The following is a 9,148-nucleotide window of genomic DNA, read 5'->3' on the forward strand; positions in this document are numbered from 1 at the left end:
GTGTGACATGGCAAAACGGTGATACTTAAATAAATAGTTTGAAAAATAATGACATTTTGCTTTGGTAACAAATTCTAGTTGGTACACTGGTAAAAAAAATGATATACTAAAACTAATATTAATGCAACGTAACACACAGACAATCAAAGAATCATATCGTCATTTTTTAAATACACTAAAACTCAAATCCTTCAATATCTTCATTTTTTATGTCATCAACATCTTGAAGTGTCCAATTTTTCAATTTAACTCATTCGTCATGTTAAGACTATATTAACCCTTGAAAATACATCATTGAAATGAACTATTTGTGCAACCATCCTATCCTAGATTACAAAAAGGATTCTAAAGAAAAATATGTACATATCTTTTCCAACGATGGAATTACAAATCCAAGTGTCTATTTGGTCAAAGGTTGGTAAGATCATAATCATAATTGGACAAAGGAATGCAACAAAACCAGTTTAGATTTTGTGATCCTTAGGCAGCGCCCTCATTTCGAGCTCATCAAACACGAGCTTCATCAACATGCAAAAGCAAAACCCAGAAAGAAAAATCCCAAGAAGATGATACCAATGCTCATCATTATTCCCTAAAAACACAATTCGGCTTCACTATTGATGATCTTAGAGAGAACATAACTCTTCCATCCAGCATCAGTTACTCCAATCTTAAACCAATGATTGAAAAGAATATTTTACCACTTTAACCAATCATGTATCGGCATATCATATGGTATGTGGGATTTCCAGCCAGGGCCATTTGGTAAAAATTTCCCATCCATAATCATGTCAGTCACTCTGTGGACCCTGATTGCCGGGACTAAGCCAGGAATCAAGCTAAGACGACAAATGCTAAGTCGCTAACCATCATATTGTGGTAGGAAATAACCACCGATATAACATATTAAAATCTTTAATTAGACACCAAAAAAATATTAAAATCTTTAATCAGAGAATAATAAGGATAGAGAGTAAGGGCAATGTTTGGTTTATTCTTTGGATTGTATGAATAGAGCACTGAAAGAGAAAGGTGGGGGCTTGGAAGCACTCAGCTTAGCTATATCTTCTAGCTGTCTTTGTTTAAGAAAATGCTTCCCATAACTTCTACAGCTTATATCTAAGCTGATGCTATATTTTTAATGCTAAGGGTATGTTCAGTTGAGGGTAAACATAAAATGAGGTAAAATTTCTACCTTGTTTTTTCTCCCCAATCAAGCATACAGTAAATGCAATAAATCACAGCAGAAAGAGCCCTCCCATTTACGTAATTACAATAACATTGAGTGATGCACCATTAAATTGATGGTTAGAAGCAATTGAAAAGAACAGGTGGCAGTGTTAACGTGGGTAATGCCTACCATCATGTCTAATCTTCCCTCTTTAAAAGAACAAAAAAAGATACATAAAAGGCAAAAGCAAAGATTCAATGCACTAACATAAGGGGAAAACATTTCAGCAGATGATACAAATTCCTGGACCAAAATATTCAAAATGGAGGTGCCCCCCCAATAATTCAGGGAAGCGGTAAGTAGCAAGGTGTTGATAAGCTCCAAACAAAATTTTATTTGAATTGGCCAATCAAAATGGGAGTTATAGAACTAGGGTGGCCCAGCTGCGAAAATGGTGTTACCTGCACATAATTCCACAATGAATAGGGTCAAATTAAGGTGAAGCATATGGACTACATCATATCTTCAACATAATCACATTCATGATAAGAAATCTTTCACATGTAGTAAGAATGATATATATTTTACACTATACAGGAAAAGACTAGCTCAACAAATTGGAACAATGAAACACTTAATATAGGACAAAAGAAAAAATGGCTGACCCATAAAATCAACGCTTGAAGCAATGCTCCTCATATAGATACGGCCAATGGCAGAGATGCCAGCATTATAGGGCCATGTTTATTCTGAATTTGAGGATCCGAAAATTTTATAAAATAAGTAATCATCCAACAATCTTCCCGTCGAATGGGAAAGAAACAGAAAAAACAGAAGCCCGTTTTTCAAATATTATGATATACAAGAGATACTTGAAAATGTGAGATAAATAAATAAATAAATAAAGCAAAGAGAAACTATTGATTAATTGGAATAGACTTGATTAATACCCAGTTAAATAAAAAGCATTAACCAATCTATTTTAAAGCAAGAGACTTGATTATACTAGTACTACTATTGAGGTTTGCTTCTGCAAGAATACCCAACAAGAATCAGCTTTTATAGCCGTTTTTCTTCACTTCACTTTAGTATTAAAATTATTCACCATAGCAGTTTATCAATGAAGACCCATTTTTCCACCTTCCTTTTTGTTTCTCCATCTTAATGTATATTTGGCCGCGAGTTGGCAGAGACACCAAAACAGATTATACCAACTTAAAACCAACAGAATTTATATATCTATTTCAAAGTTTCTTTAATTCATAAACATATGCAATTGCAACGCCCAAGGTTGTTGGTCTACTCTAGGGTATAAGACAACTGTAAATTTTGTAGGAGAGAAAGCAGAAAAATTATTGAGCTACAAAACAGCTTGAAATTTGTATCAGAAAAATAATTTCTAATTTTTTCTTGTATATATATGATATTTACCTCCCTCACTATTTAATTATAAGAAGAAAAGAAAAATCACAAATATCAACCTGTACTCTATACAACCATATCCTAGGAGGGAAAATAGCAATATTTTATTTTATTTTATTTTATTTTTGTGATTACAAAAATGAGAAACAATCATAAAACACCAATCTTTCCCAGCTAGATTATTTTAAAAAAAGGTAAAATATATTTTTTGTACCTAACGTGTGCAAGAAGTTTTAAAAATACCCTAACATTTAATTTTATATAAATTTTACACTTGACGCCTGATATACGTTTCAATTCTATTTCTATGTGTTAACGCTATCTATTAATCATAGTTCAATCAAGTTAATTTTGAAACATAAACCATACAATTATGGACAAAAATGATTATAAATTTTAAAATTGAGGTCAATTTTAAACCATATTAACAGACATAGTTAACACATACAAATATAATTAAACTTATTCCAAACATTGGGGTTGAAATTGGTAAAAATGTTAGGAGTAACTTTGAAACTTCTTGCAAATATTAGGGATAAAAACATACCTTAAAAAAATGAAAAAGAAACTGTATTAGTCATTTTCTGGAATTGAAAATAGTTAACCAAGATAGGTAAAGGGAAACAACATCTTTGAGAATACTGTATCTTCACCATCATAGGTTGGCAACAACTGAACCGCAGAGACAACCAGCATAAAGAAGCTGCTAGAGAGAATTTGAACACCCTCTGTAGGATACTACTCAAAACTCTTCAGGATTAGGATTTTTGGTATGGAAAGTCATGGGTTTTCCCTATGAACTTATGTACTCACTAAATTCAGAGTCTTTGGCTCGTATAAAGAAGCTAAGATACTGTGGTAGTCCATAGTATTTTTAGAACTTTAGTATATATGATTGGAAAGGAATTCTGGGGTTATAGTGATTTCTTTTCAACTAATGATTAATTGGTTAAATTTGGGATAAGATTGTCTATGTGATATTCAAAGGGACTGGTATTCTACGTTATAGGGTTTACCCATTTAGGAAACAGCCATTTCTTTTGTATCTATGCTATTTGAATGTGAGGATGTCTTTTCTATCAAAAAAAATAAATAAATAGAATAAAGAGATAAATAAAATCATCCACCAAGCATTAAAGCCAGATACTAATTGTTTACTTGAGCAATCATAACTAAATATCTGTCGCAGAAAAGGACAGTTAATGCACCAGAAAGCTTGTTATGATGAGGCAAAGAATCTGGTAAATGTAGAGTTTTCTTTCTACTTGTAAGAAAAACTAGGATCGAAAATCACAAAAACCTCCAAAAATTTGCTTCACTTTTTTCAAGCCTACAGCTGGTATGTGTGGGGGAGCCTTAGTGCAACACTGCAAGAGGAAGGTTAATATCATATACCTACCTGGTCATGATGCAAATCCTTAGAACAGTCTCTCTCCTAATGGGAAATTGGGTAGACTCCAACAAGTGAAACCATATGAAATAGGCTGCCATAGCTATGATATTTTATGCATCTATGCAACAACAATCTTTGCATTATGTGCTGGTCACAGGTTCAAATCCCATAAACAAATTCTATGCTGCCATGAGTAAGAGTGTGAGTATCTTCCCTCTCCAAACCCTACCAAGTGAGAGCTCTGTGCACTAGCATCCCTCTATTTATGCAGCATTGTTTGGTAAGCTGACACTGTTTTACTATTTATGTTGGCTTTTGTACCTTGTCAAATTAAATATAGTGAACATCCTTGCATATGCTGACAATTTTACTTAGCAACAGTCAGCAAACTTCAGCAACTAACCTCTTAGCTGCATCAGTGATCATGCTAGGAATCCACGTTACAAATGGTCAAAATATTAAAGAATTTCTTTTAAAGCATCTCTTGACTTCTGTCTATGTAATTGTATTCTAGGTGTTGCATGTTACGCAGAACCCTAGAGACAAAATTCCTAACCAGATTATCTACTTTTTCTCCTTCCAAAGATACTTATTTCATCTGTCTGCAAAATTCGTCAAACACAGATAGACGTATTTTAATTAAATAGTTAAACTAATAAGTATTGTCTGATTTTGAAATCCTATTTTATGCTTGAATTTGTTCAAAAGAAACCAACCTCATAAATTAGAGTTCACGATAATTGTTCAAGAGCAGTATTTAACATGCTTATTTGCTTTCTCTTGATTTCAAAGATACAGTTAAGTATTCCTAATCAAGATTGTCAATAGTATACACTTCATGAAGAAACAGAGCTGAGACTTCAATAAGAGTTTAAGCTAAATTTTTAGGTTGATATTATTAGCACATAGCATGTACTTAGCGGAGATAAGGAAAAGAAAACAAACAAAATTATTAAGCATAAAATTCCTAATATAAGGGAATAGTGCTAATTTGAAGAGTATAAAGCAACTGTTTACATATAACATAAAAGGCAGGATCATTGGATTTAGTTTGTTGCACTTAATTATTTTTCTTGTGTATCAACTTATTTGAAACAACTCATTACAAGGAAAAAGGAAAATAAAGGAGAGAGAATCATTGTTCATACATGATAACTTCCGGTAGGAAACACTTTCTGAACAGAACTAAAGAGTAAAACTTCACAAATCATGGAACAATATGCAATTAAAAGAACCTCGTACACTTTCCTAGACTACCATCCTATGAACCAAATCTTTTATCCTCTTTAAAGAGCTTCGTTCAAGTGTGGTAACAACCGAGTATGATCAATGCCACGTGCAAAAGCTGGCCAGCATTACTAGGTAAAAGAATCACCATCATAGAGTACTATTTTCCACTTATTAATAATACAAGTTTCTCAAATGCAAGTCAAAAAGTGAAGAACAGATATCTGAGACCTCACATGAAGAAATTGACAGATACTTGTTGGTTCTCATAATGTGTTTGCCTTTATAATTCGATGTTGAAACTCCATGTGTAATAATACATCACACAAATAAATTTTTGCGCACACACCCCTGTCCTCTTACCTTATCCAATGCAACAATAAAAATAATAATTACCCTATATCCCATTCCCTATGAGGGTTTGCTAGATCAAAGAGTGACATTACATCCTATCATAAACTATGTCTAAATTCCAGGGCAAATTGCTAAACATTTCTTTCAACTTTGAACATACTTTATTCCCCAACAACCAGGTTAGAAAGGAAGCGACTCGTCTCAAAAACTATGAAACAAAAATCAAACTTAACGAAAAACATTGTGAGTTGTGACAGATTTCTAACAAGCGGAAAAACGATTCATCAAGTTCAAATATTCAATGCATTTTCTAATCTCATTACCAAAATTAATAAAATAAAATAAAATCAAACTCACCTCCCCTAAGTCTGTCTCCTCATCCGTTTCCTGAGCTTCTTGTACTTGTGCTTGTTCATCTTCCGCTTCCTCTTCTTCTTCACACTATCGGCCCACAGCTTGCCTGAATCGTCGTCACCACCGCCACCATGCGAATCCGCAGGCGAGGGAGGCCCAATTGAGGGAATGGGATTTAAGAAAAAACCAAACGGGAAGCTAGGGAAAATCACGGGGGAACAAGAAGCGGCAAAGTACTCCGTTTCTGGAATCGGATGAATTGGTGGGAAAGGGAGTTGAATAGAAGGGGTTTGCGGTTCTGAGGGTTTCAGTGGCGGAACTTGCGAAACGCGTTGGAGGGAAGTGGCGAGGAATCTCGTGTTGGCTACTGATCTTGTGAGAATCTTTTGAAGCCCCGAAGCCATTGAAGGAATCGCGAAGAAGAAGAAGAAGAAGAAGAATAGTTTCTTCGCTATTCCAGTGTTGATTGCGGCGTAATGTGTGAACCGTTGTTTTGTTTTGGAACTACTGGAGTATTTTCATTTTTAACACTGCCAATGCAATATTTTACTGGGTAATGTTAAGGAGACAAAAAAAAAAAGGTAAGAATTTACCTTATTTAGTATTTATTAATTGTCGCAACAATTAATAAATACTACATAAGGCAAATTATAGCTGTTTTTGACTGATTTTCTTTGGTTACCAAATATTTTTGTATTTTATTTTGGTTGCCTACGCTAATGGTAGTCCGTGGATTACTGCCTAACAGCCTAAGGGTTTGTCAATAAAGTGTTTACAGTTCAATTCTATCGGTTTTGTATATAATTTTTTGAGTAAAAGACAAATAGGTCCTTGACCTTTTTTTTACGAATATTTTAGTTCTCAAGAATTGAAAAATACATTCATGTCCTTGACCCTTCAAAAATGCAGACAAATTCATCCTTCTGTTGAATTCACTCCGTTAAATCCAACACAAAATTCTGATGTGGCAAACGTGAAGCTGACCTGGCTGTTACGGGATGACACGTGGCTTTCAACTTTTGAAAATAGGACAAATTAGTCCCCACGCACTAAAACGACACCATTTCACCACTTTTCCCAATCTTTTAAATTGTTGAGCCCTAATCCTTCGACTCCATAGAAACGGTGAAGTGGGTGTAGTGGATGAAGAAGAAAGAGAAGACTTTGTTTTACCCAAGTAGCTTCTTCTTGCTTATGAGTTCTTGCTCCCCCAATCTTGGCATAGCTAGCTTCTTCTTGCTCACCCTCCTCGTCTTCCTCTCCTGCTTCTTCTACCTCGATTACAGAGGCTTACGTTCTTGGAAAACTACGCTGCTTCTTCTTCTTCTTCCGCTGCTCTTCCACTGGTTCAGTTTCTCTCTAAAAAGGGCTATCAATGCAATGTTTATGATGGTAACTAGATTTGGGATGAATCCTACCCTTTCTACCACTCTGCCAATTGCTCCTTTCTTGATCAAGGTTTTCGATGCTTTGAGAATGGAAGACCTGATTCCGAAAGGCGAAATTTTGTTGATAAAAAGTATACATCATGGAGGACTAGCTAATGTAAAATTTTCACGCAAGAAGAGTTGTTTTTGTTTCTCATCCAATTTGGGTTTTTTCTTTACATTGCAGGTTCTGTTTGTGTGCTTTTTTTTAACCGCAGCTGGTTTTGCTTCTATGGCTATAATCGGATACCTCATGTTCGGTCCAAACGTTCAATCACAAGTAACATTGAACCTGCCAATAGACAAATTAAGCTCAAGAGTAGCAATATACACAACATTGGTCAATCCAATATCGAAGTATGCTTTGATGACAACACCTATCACCAATGCTTTGAAAAATTTGCTTCCAAGAAAGTACAAGAATAGATTCACCAAAATTTTGGTCAGCACTATAATGGTAATCAGCACTGTCATTATTGCATTGACTGTGCTTTTATTTGGGGAACTAATGTCTCTGGTTGGAGCATTTCTAAGTGTCACAGCTTCTATTCTTCTTCCATGCTCATGCTACTTGAAGATTTCAGGAAAATACAGGATTTTGGGGTGTGAAACAATAGCCATAGTGGCTATAATTGTAGCAGCTGTGGTAATTGGAATAGCTGGAACATATACCACACTTATGGATATTGTGCACCATTTTAATATCTACTCTTTGAACTTGATACAAATTCAAAGAAGCCATGCCATTTTTTTTTACTTTCTTGAATCATTCTTCTACAATACAAATTCCCTCCCTCTTATATTAGGATATCCAACACTAACCTATAGACAAAATAAAAATAAACATTAATGACGTGTTTCTTGACACGGATTCAACTTCAATTATAGATAGAAATTATTTCATGCTTATGAAACACAAAAGTTTATTACCTGCCAGGTCTAAGCAATGCAGAATCAAGAATCTCAGGTCTGTTGGTGGCAGCAATTATAATAACACCAGTGTTTCTGGTGAATCCATCCATTTCTATGAGAAATTGATTCAGTGTTTGCTCTCTTTCATCATTCCCTCCACCAATGCCAGTACCTCTCTGCCTCCCTACAGTATCTAACTCATCAATGAACATCAAACACGGCAAATTCGCTTTTGCCTTGTTGAACAAGTCCCTCACCCTTGAAGCACCTACACCAACAAACATCTCAATGGACTCTGAACCTGATAGAGAAAAGAATGGAACACCAGCACTTGGGTGAGACGCCATCTTTGCCATCCTTTCCGTTAGGATGCGAGCTCGAGCCGAACTGATCTCCACTTCTTCTCCAGCTTGATGATACTCCTTCAGATGCCATGGAAGGAAGAATTTCCTTTCTTCCTCCACTCCCCACAACAACACCCACTTCGCCGTTTCTGTGCAGACGAGGGATTAGGGCAGAACAATTTGAAAGATTGGGGGAGGTAACAAAACGGCGTCATTTTACTCTCCGGGGACTTATATGTCCTGTTTCGAAAAGCCCCTTGCCACGTGGGCTCCGTAACGGCCAGGTCAGACTTTTCCGTCCAGCCCAAACGCCTGAATTTAACGGAAGGGTTAAAATGTCCACGTTTTTCGGGGGTAAGCGACTTGAATGTATTTTTTCTTCCTTGAGGACGAAAATGTCCGCGAAAAAAAAGGTCAGGGACCTATTTGTCTTTTACTCTAATTTTTTTTATAGAAATGTGTAATCGATAGGTTGGATTACTTTGCAAAAAAAAAAAAATTTAACATCAAATTAGAGAATATGTTTTGTTTGTTGTAAAATTTT

The sequence above is a fragment of the Arachis hypogaea genome, chromosome 16 (genome assembly GCF_003086295.3).
Source record: "Arachis hypogaea cultivar Tifrunner chromosome 16, arahy.Tifrunner.gnm2.J5K5, whole genome shotgun sequence".
Lineage (NCBI taxonomy): Eukaryota > Viridiplantae > Streptophyta > Magnoliopsida > Fabales > Fabaceae > Arachis > Arachis hypogaea.